Genomic DNA, 21985 nt, shown 5'->3' with positions numbered 1-21985 from the left:
GGTCGCCAAAGCAGAATGAACCGCCAACTTATCCAGCGCATTTTTTACGCAGAGGATGCCCTTCCAGCCGCAACCCATCTCTGGGAAGCAGTTTAATTTAGAGGATGTTTTCATCCTGAACATAACAAAAGGGTAGTGAACAGTGCACAAGGGTTAAGAGAATCAGAGCACTCAAAACATTACTTAGAATTACTCATTCTCTTTATGTATATATAAAATGTACCAATTTTAAATAGCTTTTCAAAATCTATAAAGACTAAATATATTTCTAAATGGATAAAACAAATTGCACAAAATAATGTGTCTATAATATATCTAACTATAATCTATATTTCTGTTATAATTGCATTTATAAATACGTGATCTAAGAATTTCCAAATTTAAAAACGTAAAAAGTAAACTAATTATAGATAAAATAATGATTTTTAGCATGAATAGTATAAAACATAAATGTATTAGATACATTTTGCCACCTTAAAAATTTGTTTCAGAGATGAAATAATATAAGATAACAGTAAATGAAGATTTTGAAGATTTTTATTAATACAAAAAAATGTACAGATATAAAATAATAATACTTTAAAGTTGTTTTTAAGAGCAAATACAATTTAGGTGATAAATTAACCTAATTTATGCACTGTGACCTTGTTAATGCCTGCTAATTCCTCATACTCATTGTATACATCTTAAAAGTATTAATTAAGAATGATTTCATATTAATAATTACGACAAGTACATTTGTTTTGCCAATTTCAGTGCGCAAATCACAGTGAATCAGGCTAAAGTAGGCTAGTACTCTTTTACATTCACAATCTTTATGGATGAGTAATAGAAGCTGATGATTAAATTAAAATTACTATGACACGGAGTACAAATAATTACACAGGGCGTTACAAAAAGCTATTGAGACATTCCACGGTAATTTCAAGGCAAAAAGAAGAAGTGTCCTCCTGCGCGTGCACACTCTGCGTGAGCGCGCATCACTTCCTGTGCATGCAGCGCTTTCAACTCCGACAGGACAAGCGAGAGTCGACGAACTCGTACGAAAACACAGGAGTAACGGAATATCTGACCGAATACTCCACCAAACTGTCCCGGGCTGGTCAGGTAAGTTCTTAAATCTTATTTCAAGATCTTTTTTTCTTCAGTTGGCCTGTGTGTGAGTGTATTTTCTCCATCTTTGGGAGGTTTGTGAGTATGTAAGGAGCCCCAGTTGTGCTAGCCTGCTGTAGCTAATCGCGCTGGCTCTGGCGGTGGGCGGCTCAGCATCGTTTCCTCTCAAGTTGACGACTAAAACAAAACCCAGTGTTTTCGGGGAAACTCATTTCTGGGGGTTTTCACATGCTCTCTAATGACACATCCAGCTATAGACTTTGAGGTTAAAGTGTCATTAAATCCAGCTGCGACTGTTAAAGTGAATTATCACGACGCGCCACTGTTACACAATCTATATTTATCTCTCCATATTAGATCTCTACTTGTCTGAAAAACGCAGATTATGATTTTTTAAATAATTATATATTTTTATTTTATAATTTAAAAAAATAATTCTAAACTATCCGTCTCACTGAGCCTATTTTTTGTTAGTGCATAATTTATGTTGTATATGCAAAGTATTGTTGCGGTGTTAATAGTTAAGAAAAATGGTAAAACTTACCTTAATATGAGATCCTTTCATGTTTAAGTTAGTTTTTTTGGACTGTAAACTTGTTTACTTAGTTTAGGGTTTCTTCTGATTTAATTGATTCTAAGCTATAGCTATTTGTTCATTTAAACTTTTTTATTATTACAGCCTTAATTTTGTGTGGTTATCTATCTATCTATCTATCTATCTATCTATCTATCTATCTATCGATCTATCGATCTATCGATCTATCGATCTATCTATCTATCTATCTATCTATCTGGGCTTTACAATATACCGTTTACCATCCATATCACAATGTGCGCATCAACAAGTCACATCGAAAACATGTGCAATGTTAAGCATGTATTATAGTTGAGTAGGAGCTACAGAATTGTATTTTAATCACTGTATTTGTACAGAATTTATATGATTTATGCAAAAAATAATTTATGCAAAAATCTTACTTAAAATCGTTTCTAGTCTAGATATAACTTATACGATTCAAAGGGAAAGTCAGATTATTTCACTTAAACTACTGGCAGATAATGGATAAGCCCAACTTAATTTGAGATCATTTAATGTTTAAGTTAGTTTTTTGGATAGTAAACTTTTTGTTTACTCAGTTAAGGGTATCTTCTGGTTTAATTAATTCTGTTTAATACTGGCTAAGACTTTAGCTATATGTTCATTTAAACTTTTAATGTAACGTTAGCCTTAAATTTGTGTTCCATCCATCCATACATGCATCCATCGTTTTATCATCAATATTGCAATGTGCACATCCGCAATTCACATCGCAGAGATATGCAATATTGAGCATGAATTATACTTGACCAGGAGCTACAAAATTGTATTTAATCACTGTATTAGTACAGAATTTATTTGACTAATAAAAAAAAAATAAAAAATCATACTTAGAATTTTTGTCGTTGTTTAGGGTCTCTTCTGATTTAATTGATTATGATTAATAATTGCTATGAATTTAGCTATATGTTCATTTAAACTTTTGCTAATGTAATGTTATTACATTACATCCATCCATCCATCCATCCATCCATCCATCCATCCATCCATCCAGGCTGCACAATATATCGTTTCAGCATCGATATCCCTATGTGCGCACCCGCAATAGTCACATAGCAAAGATGTGCAATGTTGAGTCTAAATTACAGTTGAGTAGGAGCTACAGAATTGTATTTAATCACAGTATTTGAACAGAATTCACATGATTTATGCAAAAAAAAATTTACTTAGAAATTTTGTAGTTTCTATTCCAGATATCTATATTTCAGATTAAGCAGATTATTTTGCATACCCCACCGGCAGATAATTTAGCTTGTTTTAAGGAAAATCTCTTAATTGTGACTTATTTCTTCTGATGGTGAAAACGAAACTTGCTCTAAGAATTTTTTGATATTTGAACTGAAAACAAAACAAAAAGTTAAAAAAGCATGTTGTTTCTATTGTGGTTATTCAATTTCTGTACCTGCAAACTGTTAGATTCCCCAGAAAACTATCAAATAGAGCTATTTAAATTATCTTGTGAGACGATATTTATATCACAATACTTATCGCAGAACAATTAAATATCGCAATATCCGATTTTTCCAATATCGTGCAGCTCTTAGATCTATATCTCCTAATAAGGAACAGTTACAGTATATTCGTGTTAACTGGCTAAATGAGTAAATACTGTAACCATTGCATTGGTCTTTGATAGGTATTTCTTTATTTAACCTTAATTATTTGGCTGGTGTGCATAATAGTTCAATTTACTCATAAATACTTTAGTGTTGTGTCATTTACTGGTAGGCCATATATTGACGAGCAGTTTATATTGATGAGCATATTGATGAAGTTGTAAGTAAAATACATAAATAAATTGATTGTCGTATTAGTGCTTTGTATATTATAAGCCAGTTTAACCCAATGCTAGTTAGTAAAACCTGGGGTAGTTTCTTTCCTGCAGGCTAGTCTTGTTTAGAGTTTCTAGAGATTGTGCAACAATTTGACAGAACAATTTCTGCAAGTCAGGTCAGCAGATAAACATCAACACGCACTAAGTTTCACAGTTCATTATTTGCTGTTAGATGAGTGTTGCTTAGTTAAATGAGTTTTTCAGATTTCAAAGACTAAAGTTTACACCCTGTAGTTCTGTATATACCCTGTTACCCCATGTCTCTATTTTTACAGTGTGTCATGCAAAGTCAATGTATTTTGTAATGTAGAAAGCTTTGCATACATGGTTTACTGATAATTAAAAAAAGGTTTGCTTTTGGCAGAGCTGATTAGGTAAATATCACAGTGAATAGTTTTAATTTGGCTGTTTAAACACTTGTTGGAAGGCATCATGAAGAATAACACATCACTAAAGCATTTGAACTTTCTTTGAGGAGGAAGGGATTTATGCTCCAATAAGAAGGCCCTTCATGCTTTTTTGTAGATGATTTATGAACTGCTTAAACCTGTGTTTTAATCAAAGTTTAATAATATTTATTTTTAGGGTGTTAGTTTAGATATGGCAGATTTGGCTGGGTTAATTCAAACTCTGGTGTGATTGTGTAAGTGCGTTTCATTGTAAAAAGTGGTGAATACTTTAATCTGAGCCTTGGTGCACAAAACCAGTTGACCAAGACCACTGAAAAGGTTGGTTTGTCCACTTCCAAACTTTGCAATGTAGTTTGACTGCATTTTGAACACTCAACACAGACGAAACGCATCTAAACAAACCCAAAACAGGACATGGTGTCGCAAGTTCTTTTCTTTTTAGTTGTGATATTGTTTATCACAGTTCAGCACACATGTCAGAAATATGTTATTTGTGTGTGACAGGAGTTCCTGCTGCTGTTCTGAGTGAATTCTGATTGTAATATATGTATGTGGACATACCTGTGTTTTGTCCCGCACACAGGATTGCTTTGGATGTTCTCTGAGCTTGTTTAACCTTGGCAGATTTAGTTAAATTAAAACAAACTCTGGTTACTTGCTTAATACAGTTGATAAATGTGAAAGCTGCCATCTAAATATTGATCTTCACCAAAAACGGCTATCCAAAACTCCTGAAAAGTTGGGTTATGCCAGCAGACGTGTGAATAGTTGCGATTCATAAATGTTCAAAAAGATGATTTATTTTTAAAATGATTAAATGACAGGAAAACAACTGCAGTGTGCGTAATGAAAATCAAAGTCAAGCATGATCCATGGACCCCTTAAAGGGCTGAGATTTTTCGTCCAAAAAATCCAGTGAGCGGCAGTTCTGTGGGTGCAAATGCCTTGTTGATGCCAGAGGTCAGAGGAGAATGACCAGACTAACTCAAATAACCACTTGTTGCAACCGAGGTATGCAGAATAGTATCTTTTTTTCTTTTTTTCTAAGTTTTCACCTTTATTTGGATGGGAAAGTAGAGCCAATTGACAGGAAAGCATGGGGAGCAGAGAGAGGGGAAGAAACGGCACAGGACCGCGAGGCAGAATCTAACTCGGGTCGCCGTGAGCACTGGAGTGCATGTGCCGACGCTCTAACCACTATACCACTGGTGCTGACAAAAAAGCATCTCTGAACACACAACATGTTGAAACTAGAGGCGGATGGGTTACAGCAGCAAAAGACCACATCGGGTGCCACTCCTGTCAGCTAGGAACGGGAAGCTGAGGCTGCAATTCGCACAGGCTTACCAAAATTAGACAAGATCTCAATCCAATAAAGCACCTTTGGGATGTGGTGGAACGGGAGATTGGCATCATGGATGTACAGCCGACAAATCTGGAGCACTACTAGTAAGGTTTACCTAATAAATTGGCCGGTGATTGTATATTGTGATATCAATTTTGGCCATATCGTCTGGTCCAGCCCTACCTTTAATCATAATAAAATTGTTAGAGGCTTTAGATTGCACACCTCAACTGAAAAAGTGCATCTCTGTCCACTTGCCAATAAGCTTTAGTTGAACATTGGTGAATGTTGTCGATCGGTCCTGTTTTGCTTACTGCACAGCTATTCCTGATCATAAATTGCTGTGCTTTGTTTTCCTGTGTGAGAGGTTTCTTTAATGGGTTGATGTTTTTATTCCCCCAGGATTTTATCGCATGGTTACAGGTCCAAGCAGCAGGTTGCTCTGCTTGCTCTCAGGGCTTTGCTCTCCCTGTAGCTTTGTCGCAGGCACAAAGTAGGAACGCTGAAATGCAAAATGGGTCAGGGAAATATGTGTGGTTTTACACCAGCAGTCTTATTTTAAACCATCAAGGTCAGCAAAATGATATCTGGTGAGAGTTAATTGTTTATTAGTTATACTTGAAACAGTGACATTGTAAAGGAGTGAAAGGCACAATGTTTGCTAGACTTTTTGTAGCATTCTAACTTTGGAAAGAAATACAATGTAATTTGCAGGTCTTGCACAACAAGTACGGTAAATTCACCAGCTAGAAGCATTGTAGGACTAGTTAGCGCAGGCAGAGTTATTTTATCATTATTTTTTCTAATGATGCTTGTAGAATAACTGGAGTATCATATCCAGGTTTATTTCCCATCTGGATATTTTCTACCAAAGCTTTATCCAACACTTACATGGATTTTACGAAGGCTTCAAGCCACGTTGACGTTCAGTTGGTTTTAATCAGGTCAGGTGTTTTTTTTTTTTCTTCCTGTGTGTGTGTGTGTGTTTATGCTGTATCAAATGTCTTTTTTATGTTTCGTCATAATGTTTCTGTCCTCTCCAGACCTCAGCTGACTAAATGTCTGGGAATTTTAGCCTAGTTTTAGTCAATAAAAAGTTTTGTTGTATTCGTGTTCAGTTGATGATCATAATTGTTGTTAGATCCCATGCAATTTAATATAAGCACAGAAATCAGGACAATGTCCACTCATGGCTTTTAATCTTTTCTTGACCTATTATGTTATTTAAATTCAAATGATCTGTGTATTAAAATTCAAAAACCAAACGTGTGACATTTTTAATGTTAATTACAGCAATTAAAAATAATGTACTTTTGATTGTGCCACAGAAGTTATGTGAATGCATTATTATTGCCTAATACCATCGAGTTTCATTTATAGATTTTTGAAGAATTCGTCCCTGAGAAGGTTTGATAATTTGCAGATTTAATTGCAGCTAATAGGCATGTGAGACAGACATGAATTACATTTCCATTTGAGCAGATTATACATGTTTGCTCTTGTTTTCAGATCATCAGTACTTGTCTTCCTTAGTGGGGAGAGAGCATGTGCTCATGGTTATCAAGTTGTGAAAATAAAGTGCAGCACAGGGCATAAAAAGTGTACTTTTAAGAGAAAAGCTTGTGACCGATTTTAAACTCTTGACATCTGGAAAACAGAAGCATGAAAGCTTGTGGAGGATTGTTGGAAAACAGTTTGTGATGGAATCTTTATTTTTTGTTTTTGTTGAAAAAAAAAAAGTTTTTTATTTTTCAATTTTCTTCACCTTTAGTCTTTGGACAGTGATATTGCATATTGTTTAATAAAGTCAGTTATCTTGTCTTAGTCCTTGTTAACTTTTTGTTAAGATGCATGTTGTTAGCCTATTCACAAGCAGATGATGCAAAACACAGGTGTAAAACGGCTTGTGATGCTGTCCATTGACTATCTCTTGATTTAAGTTGGCTATTGCTGCCCTTAGTGGGTGTAATGGTGTAGTGTATTGGTCTGTGTTTTGATTTATGTTTGTAGTTGTGTGCATCTCACAGTTTGAAATTGTGAAGCGCTTTGCTCAACTTGTTTTGTTTTTAAATGTGCTCTGAAAATGAAATTGTTTAAAATGTCTTGATCTTGTCCAAGGAACTGGATCATAAATCAAAAAGATGAAGGGTTTGCATGAAAAGGCGAGTTTCATTACGTGCACTACAGCTGATTTTCACACGGGCAACCCAAACACAGATGCTGCGGAGGTAGACATTGATTCAAAGATCAGCATTTACAGCAGATTTGAGAGCTGTGTGGAAGTGGAGGATTTTCAGTCCATAATATTGTAGTGATATTACTGAACTCTATAACCAAATCATTTTGACCAAGATATGTCTTTAAAAACTAAAAGAGTACTGCTGATGATACTAACTTTGCCATCTGAATAAACATAAAGAAAGAACATTGATAACACACTTACCAAATTCGTAGAAACGGGACAATCAACACCAACTGAAACCCGGTCATTCTTTTAAAAAGAAGCGTGGCAAATCCGGATTTCACTATTTCCAGATGCGAAAAGCTCTTGGGTAAAAAAATCTTCCTTACAAACATATTGTGCGTTAGCAGACCACTGTAATCCACAAATGTGGGTCCACGCACGATCTGTGCATTCATCGCAGGGAAATGGAGAAAAAAAACTTAGTTGGGGCAGATTTATAAACGCAATACTGATGAACCATGTCTCCAAACAATTCTTCTACTAGTTTAAATTATGGTTGGTAACACATGGAGTCTCTTTGAACACTGTTACAGGTAAAAACAGCAAGCTTCGAAGTCTTCGAAGCTATGTCATGCATATTAATGAAGTTGCATCTCGTTCGCACTCCAGTAGAGTGGACTGATTGGTTCGAACCTAGTCTTTCTCATAAATTAACAAACAGATGTGCTGAGAACTCAATGACATCACTTTGTACCAGCCGGTACAGACATGATGTGAGAAATGAGATGCTGCGTTCTTCCTCCTGGTCACAAGACCTTCATGTGTTTTTACTGGAAAATTATTTGAACATTACAGCATTCATACTGAGATTTATTGTTTTCCCCTTTTTCTATATATATATATATATATATATATATATATATATATATATATATATATATATATATATATATACTATGCATAAAGACTTTGCAAATATACGTTGCACAATATAAAACTGATTTTAATACAAATTTTAACTAAACAAACTAAACACCCTTAAATGTGTTTATTCCTTTAGTAAGATTTTCATGGTAATGCTTATATTCACCGTTTTATTTAGGGAAACTCCTGAGATAAATAAGTTGTATCTCTGAACTTTAATAATGAACCTATATAAAATGCTGCGCTTCCCACCTCCAGTTGCAATGACTTCTGGGACTTCTAAAGCGAGTTTGGTGCTCAAGTCTGCATCCATGCTTCCTCTATCAAGAACACATGCGGGAAGTTTCACAGGTCCTCTTTTCTTGCTTGTCTTGAGTATTATATCTGATCTTTGGCAGTTAATGATGACGTTACACGAGGACACAAGATCGCTGAAGAACGAATATTGAGAAACAGCCAAAATCTCCAACTTGCTTCAAGACACCTGCCAGAAAGTTTTTAGTATATCTAGTAGGGCTGTGCAATTAATCGAAAATCCGGCACGCGCGCACAGCCAGAAGTAATAGGCCGACTAGCATTTGGTCTCATTCACACACTGAAGCTGGAATTATACTTGCGCCTGGTGCCACATCGCGCACCTCCGCTGACCGTGCGCGCAACTCGCGAAACGGACGGAAGCAGACATCTAAAGTCATCTTAATGTGAGCGATTTAATGGTCAAATTAGGGTTGTAACAATATACCGGTATGACGGTTTACCACGATTTGAACGTGCACGATTATCATACCATGAACAATTGCATATCAACGGTTTTAACCCTTAAAGACCGAGACAGCCGCCCGCGGCTAAAAATAAGTATTGCTCTTAAATGTTTAATAACTTTTGATCCGCTGATCCGATTCATACAATTCAAAGATTGGCATAAAGAAGAGAATCTCAGCTTTCCAGTGCTGTATCACATAACATTCGCGGACTTTCAGAGGCTCTGGAATCAGTGCGGTTACGTCATCAACATTTGACAACGCTGATTTGACAAAGAAACGCTCGTCACTGTGTCTCCGGACAAATCAGACATGATACATTGATGCATTGTCCCTCCTCCATGCCCAGATTGGTTCAAACTCGCTATATCACAACCAATAAGTATAGGTTTCGCCTTTGTTTGTGGACCAAGCTTTTTGAACAACACGGAATGAGAGATAGGCATACATTTATGCGCGGCTAAATAAAATGCAAAAAAAAAAAGTTTTGCATGAAATAATTCTCATACTAAGTACTTTTGCATGCACAGCAGCACAGAAACATGACAAAACAGTGACACAGCAAAGACGAACTGCTGCTCTTGCTGTTTTCAAAAGACGCAAATGAAGATGCAGCTGTTTGTCTGCATTGCAGACAACCATATCCATATCCATATCGATAGACAACCATATCCATGCTGGCACATAAAACCTAAGGATGTTCCATATTGAATCTAGTTTCGTTATGTAACTATTTATAGTATAGTAAATATTTATATCTATTTTTTACTGAGGATTTGCACCATGTTTATTTGGACTTTGACACATTATTTATTATTTTCTTATTTTTATTTGTTCATTGTAAGTGGTGTTGTTTATAGTAACTAAAAATATATTATTTGGAAAAAGTCAAATTTGCTTCACTGTTCTATTATTTTGTAACATTTGTAACATACCGTATACCGCGAAACCGTCAAACCGTGGTATTGTTTTAGACGATTATCATACCGTGAAAAATTCATACCGTTACAACCCTAGGTCAAATAGGTGCCAAAACGCAGTGTTTAGTGATTATTCATAATAACCCTCATTTGTGTAATAAACAAAAGACACGTGATAGAGAAACCATTAAAGAGACAGCGCGATGTTGTTTTTATCATTAATCAAACAAAACGAGAAAATCCCTCTGCTCTTGACTGAAGGATTTTTGTAGCTAAAGTTTTATTCTTACAGTGAAGATGCTTAAAGCACATTTTGTTTCATATTTTTATTCTGTTGTATTTATTTCTCTTTCCTTTGCAGGGAGGAAAATAACTGTATGTATACATTGAAGTCAGAATTATTAGCCCTCCTGAATATTAGCAACCCTTTTCCTGCCCAAATTCTGTTTAATGGAAAGAATTTTTTTTTTTTTTTTTTTTACTTATTTCTGAACTTAATAGTTTTGATATTATTTCTAATTACTGATTTCTTTTATCTTTGCTATGATGACAGTACATAAAATTTTTCTAGATATTTTTTCTACATACAAGCATTCAGATTAAAGTGCAATTCAAAGGCTTAATAGGGGTAATTAAGCAGTTCATTGTATAACAGTAGTTTCTTCTGCAGACAATCAAAAATATATTGCTTTAGGGGGCTAATAATATTGACCTTAAAATGGGTTTCAAAATATTTAAACCTGCTTTTATTCTAGCTAAAATAAAACAAATAAGCCTAGAAGAAAAAATATTATAGGAAATACTGTTAAAATTCCTTGCTCCATTAAACATAATTTTGGGAAATATTTATAAAAAATAAAAAAAATTCTCAGGAGCGCTAATAATTTTGACTTCAACAGTAATCGTTTAGAATAATCGTGATTACAATTATGACCAAAATAATCATGATTATGATTTTCCGAAAATCGAGCAAACCCTAATATCTAGTTAGAGCTTGATTAGCTGGTTCAGGTGTGTTTGATTGGGGTTGGAGCTTAACTCACCAGGACCGAGTTTGGACATCTCTGCTTTAAGGTTATGGTACCTGTTAAGCTGTGCCATTTTTGGAAGTTAAACCTTTTAAAAAGCAAATGTTTTTTTGCAAGTTTCAATTCTAACACAATGCTGAAGCATCTAGGTAAAACATAGTTTTGTGCCTATCAGAGCAAAAAATCTTTTTTGATTGAAAACTAAGTTTTTGATCTGTCCTATAGTCTTCAAATGTAAATTGCATTTAAGGTTAGTCATCCTGTATATAAAGATGAAGCTTTTTTTTTTGGTGAGCACAGTAGTTTGTGGTTTATGGACTTTTTTTTTTGTCAATTCTCTCTCTCTCATACATTATTATGAATTCTGGTTGATTCCCTCATTGTTTCCATATGAGAGTTTAGAAGCAGCATTAGTAATCTGAATATTATAGCAGAGGGAAAATATTTCCTGGTACTGTGGCTGTGGGCACAAACTAAATCCCCTAGCATCATAAGGGATTGTCTATGTCGCCATTGATTATTATACCCTCTGCCCTCACGGATCAGGATATTGATATTTTTCCTGATTCTTTTGAACCCGCAGCTTACGCAAACAACTCTGGTGTTGTGTATGAATCACAGAGGAATTTCTGTCTGCATGCTTTGCATTTACTTTCGCTTCAGGTTATGTACAGATGTTATATAAATGCCCTGGATTTGACCGAGTAAAAGTTATGACATCCAAATGCCATGGTCCTTAAAGTGTGACCTCTTTCACTGTCGTTTATTTTTTGACAAACTTTGATCTCCTTTTGACATGAAATTGCTAAATGCCAAGCTGTGCCATTGTAAATCATCTTAATTTATGTTTGGTATGTTTATCTATTAAGACTTGTTTTGCTTTGTAATGTTTATTTTCGTTTACTAGTGTGTAATTTGGTTGTGCATGTATGAAATCTGCAGAATTTTACAAGGCTTATAGTTTCCCACATTAAAGAACAAAGCACAGACTCCAAACCTGACTAAAATGCAATGATAGATGCAATTTGATTGGTTAGAATAATGCCTGGCAAAAGAAAGTGAACTGTGTTTTTGCCATGTTGAGGAGAAGCTGTGTGCAGTAAAACATTTACTCCAGCGATGCTTACAAATTCAGTTATGATCGATCTGCTTAGTCATCCTTGTTGTCAGAATGGGACTCTGGCTTAAACTGATATGGTAAACCCAAAGCCATTATCTGTTTGTGTATACAGTGGCTTTGGAAACCTTGGAAGCCTAAAACTAATTATTAAAAGCCTGAAACTAACGATTAAGGTTAAAGGCTGTTACACATGCTTTATGTGCTTGGCCAGCCACAATGTTCTGGGTTAGCTGGCTTTTCTGAGCAGCCAGGGGATTTTGAAATTGGGGACTTTGCAGTAGTAGTTTCCTTAATGAAAACTATGATAAATATTTGCTCATGACTGGTTTTCCGTGAAGAGGAAGAGATTAACTGATGTAATTACATGCTAATTGCTTTATCACAATGGGTAAAGTCTAGATGGGATACAGCTGCGGATACACACATCGATATAGCATCATTTTTGTGACCATGTATAACAATAGTTCATATTTTTACAGTACTGTGATGTTGGGGTAGGGGTAGACATTTAAAAAAATTTATTTTATTGGGTAATTTAATAAATAACATAATTAATACTTGGTATAACTGCTGTGCTTACATTAGTGTGTTGGTTGGAAAAGGGATAGATGTTAATAAAATACAATGAATGAGAAATTTTATAAATAATATTAATAATTCTTGTCACCTTCCGGCTGCAGTTCGTAAATGCAACACACAATTTCTGAATTCAAATGTAAAAATCATAAATATTTCTACCAAATGAATTGGATTTGTGTATTTACAAATTCTGTTCTATGCATTTATGAATTGCGTTTTGAAATTACGAATTGTTTTTTGTATTTATGAATCCGGTTTAAAACATTATTCATAAATACGCAAAACAATTTGTAAATTCAAAACACAATTCATAAACACACAAATGATGTTCTGTGGATTTATGAATTGTGTTTTCTTGAATTTACGAATTGTGTTTTGTGTATATTGTAAATTGTGTCTGGAATTAGCAATTTGGATTTGCTCATGTAGGAATCCTATTTTCAATTCATAAATTGGATTTGTGTATTTAGAAATCGTGTTTTGAAATTACAAATTGTTTTGCAAATTTATGGTGCGTGTTTTGAATTTACGAGTTGTGTTGCACATTATGAATTGTGTTGGGAATTTACGAATTGGATTTGGCCATTTATGAATTCCATTTTGAATACATAAAACGCATTTTGTATTTATGAATTCTGTTTTGCTTGATCATGAAACTTGTTTTGAAATTCTGAATTGTTTTGTGTATTTATAAATCATGTTTTAAATTTACAAATTGTGATTTATTTATTTTTTTAGATTCATCAATTGTTTTGAATTTACGAATTGTGTTTTCTGTATATTATGAATTGTGTCTGGAATTTACAAATTGGATTTGCGCATTTATAAATCCTGTTTGAATTCATGGAATTGCATTTGTGTATTTACGCATTGTTTGGAAGTTACGAATTGTTTTGGGGCATTTATAAATCGTGTTTTGCAATTATGACCTGATTTGTGAATCATGTTTTGAATTCACAAATTGTTTATTTATGAATCATGTTTTGAATTTATGAATTGGATTTGCATATTTATGAATTGTGTTTTGAAATTACGAATTGTGTTGTGTATTTATGAATCCTGTTTTGAACTTAACCTATGAAACAGTTTTAGTCATTTAGCCATCGAAGGCATTTCTAAAAAATGGAATAGGTTGACTAAATATGACATAAAGGAGTTTTAATGCTTAAAATAAATTAAAATCTATCAAAAATAACACGACCTTATAGAATTTCAGATAAACTGTTTCATACAGACTAGGAAGCAATAATGTACGGAATGAGAGAGATGTCTTTCCTGAAGACTAAAGCCCATTGACCTAGTGTTTATATACTTAATAACCAAAATAATGTCCTTTTTTAAAATAGCATCACGCGGTTCCTTAAATCATACTTTTAGATGTGACCCTTGATTTAACCAGGAAGTGCCACCATTTGTTTGACATTTTCCATCGGTTTTGTTTATTTATTCATTTTAAATTCAAATATCTTCATGAACTGTGTTGAGCATTCTGGATGAAAGCACCAACATGTAAATTTCCAGAATGTCAGAATGTGGATGAATTGTTTTGCAAGTTACCATTTATTCCAGTCAGCACAGATCTCAAAAGCAAGCCTATGAGATGATATAATGCGACAACACTTGTCTTCCTTCGGTCATATGAAATGGCTTGAGGGTTTAGCAAAACATTTTTGCAGTGCTGCATGTCATCATAATGAAGCAAGACACATATGTTTTTGTTCTATCAGTGTTATGTAACGGCAATTATAAATGAACTGCTCTACACATTTAAAACAAAAAATTTAAATGTTTTTGATGTCTTATTTAGAGCTTTTATCTTATGCTGCATTGATTTGATAAGAAGTGCAAATGACGTAAGCCTGCTAAAAAACTGCAGAGTTCTTTCAATCCACATTTGGGTAAAGTATGTGGAATAATACATCACTTGAACACATGAATTAAATTAATAAAATAATTTTTTTAACCCAGCTGTTTAATTTGTTCAATGTATTTGAGTAATTTATTTGAGGACCGATTTCAAAGAAAAACCTAATATTAAAGGAAACATAAGCTGGACCACAAAAGATCATATCAATTTCGCAATGAATGCTCAAATAATGTAGCCTAGTTTACAGCAAGCGGCATGTTTTAGTTAGATTGTGCTGTCTTTTGACTCTTGAGCAGAAAAATACCATAATATGTTTGCAGATATTTAAGAAACATGCTAAGTGAACATTCTTGTTTATCTGAAAAACAATGATGAAGTCAGATATTTTGCTTTGAAAATGTCAAATGCTTTGCTGGAATGTCTGTCTTTAGTGTGCTCTCAAAGTGTGCATCTGCGCCTAAAATGCGATCTCCGATGGACAGTAGCAGACTCCAAAATTAGACGAAGCTTCAGAGTTCCACTTGAGGTGGATATTAATTAGCAAATAATATCAATATTATAAAAGTAAACATTAGGTGAGCAGGTTACATTGTAATGCAGTGTCCTAACAACATGCTACAATACTAGATTTGCAGTCATAAGCAATGACAAAAATTTAAATACAGCCATTCAGAAGCACAGAATAGTGTACTTACTGCACTCCAATGAAATGGTAAGGCACGCTCCTGTTGGTGTGTTCAATCTGGTAGCCTGTGCTTGAGTGTGTTTTCAACCAGGAGTGCAACACCTAGTTTAACCACTAGTTGTTACATACTGAACCTTTAAGAAAAGGGGTGGTCCACTACGATCTCATATTTTAAACTTTAGTTGATGTGTAATGTAGCTGTGTGAAAATAAACAGCATCTCTGAATGTAAAAAGTTCTAAGTTCAATGCTAAGGGAGACCTTGGTTTTTACAGAGTTAGCTTAGCAAAGCCTACAATGAACGAATTTTGGGGACTACAAAAAAATACTTCCGCCCCCTGTGACATCACAAGTTCGTTTACTGCGCATCCCACACTGCGCATGCAGGTAAGGTCCGTGGCCAGAGGTGCTGTAACGTTATAGCAGAGATGAAGCTAAAAATGCATCTAAACACGGCTGTTTCCACAGAGCTTCATCTGTTTCTGTATTTGGGCTTCCAAAGGACACGACACAAAGACAGAAGTGCCTTTAGTTCAATATTAATTAACTTCCAGAGAATTATAAAATACTCAGCAAGCATGATTTGACAAAACAGCTCCTGAATCTCTCCAAGTTCAGTGCTGGATTCGGCTAAAATCTCCTCAAAGCAGAAGTTGTGATCTACAAGTAAGTGTTTTTATTTTTTAAAATTGATCATGACATGTACAGTGTCTAGCGTTAACTGTATGCTGTAGCAATGATGTAAACAATGCGAAATGCTGCTTTGCGGGCAAACGATTTAGCTACAAACTCACATTTATCAGCCAAACTCCTGTAAACACACACTCACTCCACCAGCACGATCTCTTATGTGTGTGCGCGACTGCACTGATTGTCTTGGCTTTTTCATGTGTTTCACATCTCAGATAATGAAGTCGCAAAAGATATGTGGATGATTTATATTACTTACACCTGCATATTCCGGATACTCGTGAAAGACGTCATGACGCATAGAGTTAAAAAAACACAGATTAGCTTACCTGACTAGTGGTCGCAGCAGAATAATAAATCAAGGCTCAACAGGTAGCATCTCACATCTTGTGCTTTATTCTTCTGTCACGATATATTACAGAAAATAACTTAATCCGAGCATCAGAGAAAAAGAAAGTCCCGCGCTCTTGCGCTTGTTACAGAAAGTTCACACCACACAAACACACACATAGACGCACACACAGACGCTGTTAAAGGAGCCGCACCCCTTTTTTACTCGTTAGTTACAGACACTTGTCAGATGTTATTTTAGAGAGCGGGCGCGAGGTTGACTTCATGTTTACACAGCAGAAAAGCATGTGCTTTTACGGGCGTGACGTGGAGCCGATCCGCCAATAGCAGCACATTATGTCGATGACCAATCAGAGTCACTTAAGGGCGGGCCTTTTAGAGGAACTAGGAAATATGACAGTCGTTTTCATGTTAGCTGAGTAGCTGTGTATAATCAAAGTGAGATATATGAAAAAATTACGCGATTTCCGTCAAGTGAAACATAAGCACACATTGCTTTGCATCTTATAAACACAACCAAGCCTTAAAATTACATTCTGGACCACCCCTTTAAGAAATCATTCATATTTGATGCTTAGGATTTCTTATCAATTTAAAAAATTTATGTGCTGTTAATGTTTGTGGAATGCTAACAATGCGTAACTTGAATAGTAGTCTAGATTTTTTTTGCTTTGAGTTAAAAGCAGACATATCTCTAATGCCTTATTCAATTAAGATTTGTTTTTATGACACTGAATAGTGCTATTATGAGTGAAGTGTTTTAGATAAGAGACCCATGCTTTAGACATTTGGCTTTACCACGTCTAAACAGCAAGCACATGAAAACTTGCTGAGCATTGAGTGTTTGTTCTTGTTTATATCCATGAACTTTTGTTTAAGGCGGGTCTTGTTGTTTTTAGGACTTTTGTGTTTAGTTCTATCCATAATTCCCAGTCACAGCTTCCTCTGTGAGACAATCTGGCTTTTGTAGACATGTATGCAAATTTCTACCTTTGTAATGCCACATATTGGCATTGCAGAAAGCTGCTGGACAGTGTGATGTCGTACTCTTTCTGGCTTACTGTACAGATGGTGTATATTTGAGTGATCTTGTATAGGCTTTGGAAGGACACGCTTTTCTATACATGGGCAGATGTTGCTGAATTGGCTGATAGACTGACTGCTGACCTTGTGTGACAGTAAACCAGGAGAACGAGGGATTGTTTCTCTTAAGAGTTGATTGACAGCAGGCTCCAGGATCCAGGGAATCCAAAACCTCCTCTTAAACTCCTTTATTCTTTCACCGTCCTCCATAATCTAACACATGGAATCCAGATGCTTGCTAGCTCCAGTCAGCCTTTCATTTGTCTCTCTGACTTGGCAGAGAATTGAGGTTTGGAGCCTTTCAACTTTTTATTCACTCGTCCTTTTCTTTATAATAGTCGCTCTCTTTCAAAACTTGTATTATAGCATGCTTATTGTTGGAATGCACTACTTTAAAAAAAAATAAATACTTGTCACTGACTTTTAAATTGAATGTGCATTTTTTTTACAGTGCAGTTGGATTTGCTTTGTATATACTGTAATATTTTAATAAGCTTTTGCAGTAAAATATGCTGAATCTCCATGACTGTAAACAACATATTGCTTGCTACAGTAATATTACAATATTTGTCTGTCTCACTCTTAATGTATTTTTTTGTTTTTAAAGTATACATTATGAACAATACAAAACATGAAATTTTTTTAGTTGGCTAATATTTATTTATTTGTATTATATTTACTCAGTAAAATACACTCATCGACCACTTTATTAGGTAAACCTTGCTGGTACTAGGTTGGACCTCCTTTTGCCTTCAGAGCTGCCTTGATTCTTTGTGGCATAGATTCAACAAGGTACTGGAAATTCTCAGATATTTTGGTCAATATTGACATGATAGCATCATGCAGTTGCTGCAGATTTGTTTGCTGCACATCCATGATGCAAATCTCCTGTTCCACCACATCCCAAAGGTGGTCTATGGGATTGAGCCTGGTGACTGTGGAGGCAGTTTGAGTACAGGGAACTCATTGTCATGTTCAAGAAACCAGTCTGCGATGATTCACGCTTTGACATGGCGTATTATCCTGCTGGAAGTGGCCATCAGAAGATGAGTACACTATGGTCATAAAGGGATTGACATGGTCAGCAATAATACTCTGGTAGGCTGTGGTGTTGACATGATGCTCAGTTGGTACTAATGGGCCCAAAGTGTGCCAAGAAAATATCCCGCATTACACTACCACCATCAGACTGAACCGATGATCCAAGGGAGGATGGATCCATGCTTTCATGCTTTTGATGCCAAATTCCAATCTTCTATTGTCCAATTTTGGTGACCCTGTGTGAATTGTAGCCTCAGTTTCCTGTTCTTAGCTGACAGGAGTGGCACCCGGTGTGGTCTTCTGCTGCTGTAGCCCATCCATCTCAAGGTTGGACGTGTTGTGCATTCAGAGATGCTCTTCTGCATACCTCTAGTATGAGTGGTTATTTGAGTAACTGTTGCCTTTTTATAAGCTGGAAAAAGGCTTTATCAGCCGGTCTGGCCATTCTCCTCTGACATCAACAAGGCATTTGTGCCCACAAAACTGCCGCTCACTGGATATTTTATCTATTTCAGACCATTCTTTGTAAATCCTAGAGATGTTTGTGCGTGAAAATCCTAGTAGATCACAGTTTCTGAAATACTCAGACCAGCCCGTCTGGCACCAACAACTATGCCACGTCCAAAGTCACCAAAATCACATTCCCCCCATTCTGATGCTCGATTTGAACTGCAGCAGATCATCTTGACCATGTCTACATGGCTAAACGCATAGAGTTGCTGCCATGTGATTGGCTGATTATAAATTTGCATTAATGTGCAGTTGGACAGGTGTACCTAATAAAGTGGCCGGTGAGTGTATTTGAATACAGGAAAGAAAACATGAACAATATAAGAAAGCCTATTCTATTGATTAGCCAGTCTGGCACTATTATTTGCAGTAATACAGACTTAAATGACCAAATTTGGACCAAGAAACATTTTATTTATTGGCCTAAAAGATATTTTTACCAAGTGAACTAGCCACTGGCCTATTTAGTTTGTCCTTTAGTTAAGGACAGTCCTCTAAAACCATTTTCACTCTGACTCCATGGATATTGTAAATGCCAGCATAGATGCAATCTCATTATTGAGTTAAGCCGGACTGTTCTAAGCTTCATCTCAGCGCTATGCGGTTTTTTCACTTTTCTCTCTGCTATACTGATGAGCAAAGCCCCATGAGTCGCCACAGGCCACGCAGCAGGAAAGAGCTCTCTGTATATTTATGTTAATGGACTTTATATTCACCCATTCATTTTCCCATTTGTATGTAGGCTGTGAGTATATGACAATAATATTAAAGCCCTCAGGCCTTTTGTATTGTTCCTGACTCGCTTAGATGAACGTTCGCTGTCGCGTGATGGAGAATGAAAGAAAGAAGATAAAAAGCTTGTGTGTCTTGGCTTGTGAAGATGGAGTTAGTCATGCCAGTGCTGTCTCTCTGAATCCAGAATGCAAGGAGGACGGGGAGGACATGTGCTCTGGCAAAGAAAGTAAAGGACACTGCATTCTCTTTCCATCTTTATCCCATTTAAATATTGGTTCTCCATCCGTCACTCTTCATATCTTCATGTGGATTAGTGCGACTGTTATATTGTTCCAGTCCAATGGCCACAGACCTGCCACGCTTGACTTGGTGTCGTTTCCCAGAAGGCTTTTGATTTTTCTTGAATGCTTGTAAGAAGATTATTAAATTAATTTGGTTGAATAAGGCCTAAAAGTTATGAGTTTTTAGTTTTGGTGACTAATAGTCTCACTCAAGACTTATACACTGGTGGTTTTATGTGAGGTTTTGGCTTTAATGTGTTTCTACATTATCTGTCGGCTGCAATGGAAAAAAATGATTGTGCTGTAGTTTATAAAATGAGGGTTTGGTGGGATGTGGGGGTAGGTTTTGGGTTTAGTTTGTTCTTTTTTTTTTACAGTTCATTATTACAATCATTATTTGTTCCATTTATCCTAGGAAGTGACGATGGATTTTCTTGAATGCATCGTATGTAGAGTTTTAATCATTAAATTGTTGATTATGCCCTGAAACTGCTTGCAGTCTGAAAAAAATATGATTAAAAAACTAAACGTATCTTAAGCTAGCTTCATTAACTGTACACAAATTTATATTTATTTATTCCTATTTTTATTTTATTTATTCATTGTTCTGTCATTTATTTTCAGTCTAAAAGTATTCACTTTTTTATTAATTATTTTTTGTGCTGTATTATTTAGTTATCGAGCAGCAATAAATAACACTTTAATTAGGAGTTTTTATGTGATTTACTACACTAGTAGTGTTATAAAACCCTAATAATGAATGCATAATAATCTTGATAACTGTGAAATTGTGATTATTCCTCAGACTGTAATCGTACAACCAAAATCTATAATTGTTGCATCCCTAACCCTCACCCCCCTTGAAAGTTTTCAATATAGCGCCACACTTAAACACTGCTGATTCGCTATTGTGTTCAAATGCTCAACAGAAATGACAGTGATTAGAAGTGAAATAGGGCTGGGCGTTATGGCAAAAATGGCATCTTGACAATTGTTTACCATATGGAATTATAATGATATATATATATATATATATATATATATATATATATTTTTTTTACATATAAATTTATTTTATATAATTAAAAGAGTACCCCAACAATGACTGAGATCACAATAATTAGAGGGTCTATTGAATGGCACAATATCTTTTCGACCGATAAATTTTTGGTGGACGAAAAATGGGTACATTTCTAATATCAGCCCACTTTTAAATTCTCATTGTTGCACATTTCTGCTGTGTGATTGGCAATTAAATCAATATAGAGTAAAAAAGTCCTGAGCTTATTATTGTTATTGATATAAATTTTATCACGATTCATTTAAAATACCGTTTATTGGCCCAGCCCTACTATGAAGGTCATCAGTTCACCAAACTTACCACTGTATACTGAATGTAACCACAGATACATCGAAGGTGGAGCGTTTTAAAGCTATGAAGATCAGTCGATTCATCAACGGATGGCAAATCAGCGGTGTTTAAGAACGTGCTCAAATGTTAGTGGGAAATGGATGTTTTTAAAATTTCAGTACTTATTGGTATTGAATTCCAGTATCGTGACAACACTACTCTATATTGTTACGTTTTACTAGTTTCTACTCTCTGTTGATCACACAGATTTTCCTGTGAAATACCTCCCTTGTCCAATTACACCTATTTTAAGAATTTTAGGGGATAGTCTGAGAGTGGGCCTATTCTGATCTTTCGAAGTTCTTGAAAATTACATTTGAACATGAAAGACAACTGAAATAGAGGAGCAGAGCAGCAGTTGTGGTTTCTGCTTTGATGACCACAGATACACAGAATGCTGTGGGTTTGTGTTAGAAGTTCTTGACTGCAACTGGAAGTGGTAAAGCTCAAAGTTTTTCACCTTTAACAGTGTTTGGCATCAACCATTTTTTTCCATTCAATATTATGCCACGAAT

The 21985-nt window shown here is 35.3% G+C and overlaps 1 protein-coding gene across 1 annotated transcript in view; it reads left to right on the top strand.

Moving 5' to 3' along the window:
- The first annotated feature begins 991 nt into the window (after positions 1-991).
- Positions 992-21985, top strand: part of si:dkey-199f5.8 — a 47008-nt gene continuing 26014 nt past the window's right edge. The window contains exon 1 of the mRNA XM_679369.9: positions 992-1107. The gene's annotated coding sequence lies outside the window, so the exon portion shown is untranslated. The remainder of the gene's footprint in view (positions 1108-21985) is intronic.

The sequence above is a fragment of the Danio rerio genome, chromosome 16 (genome assembly GCF_049306965.1).
Source record: "Danio rerio strain Tuebingen ecotype United States chromosome 16, GRCz12tu, whole genome shotgun sequence".
NCBI lineage: Eukaryota > Metazoa > Chordata > Actinopteri > Cypriniformes > Danionidae > Danio > Danio rerio.
This window is presented reverse-complemented; position numbering and strand designations above follow the sequence as displayed.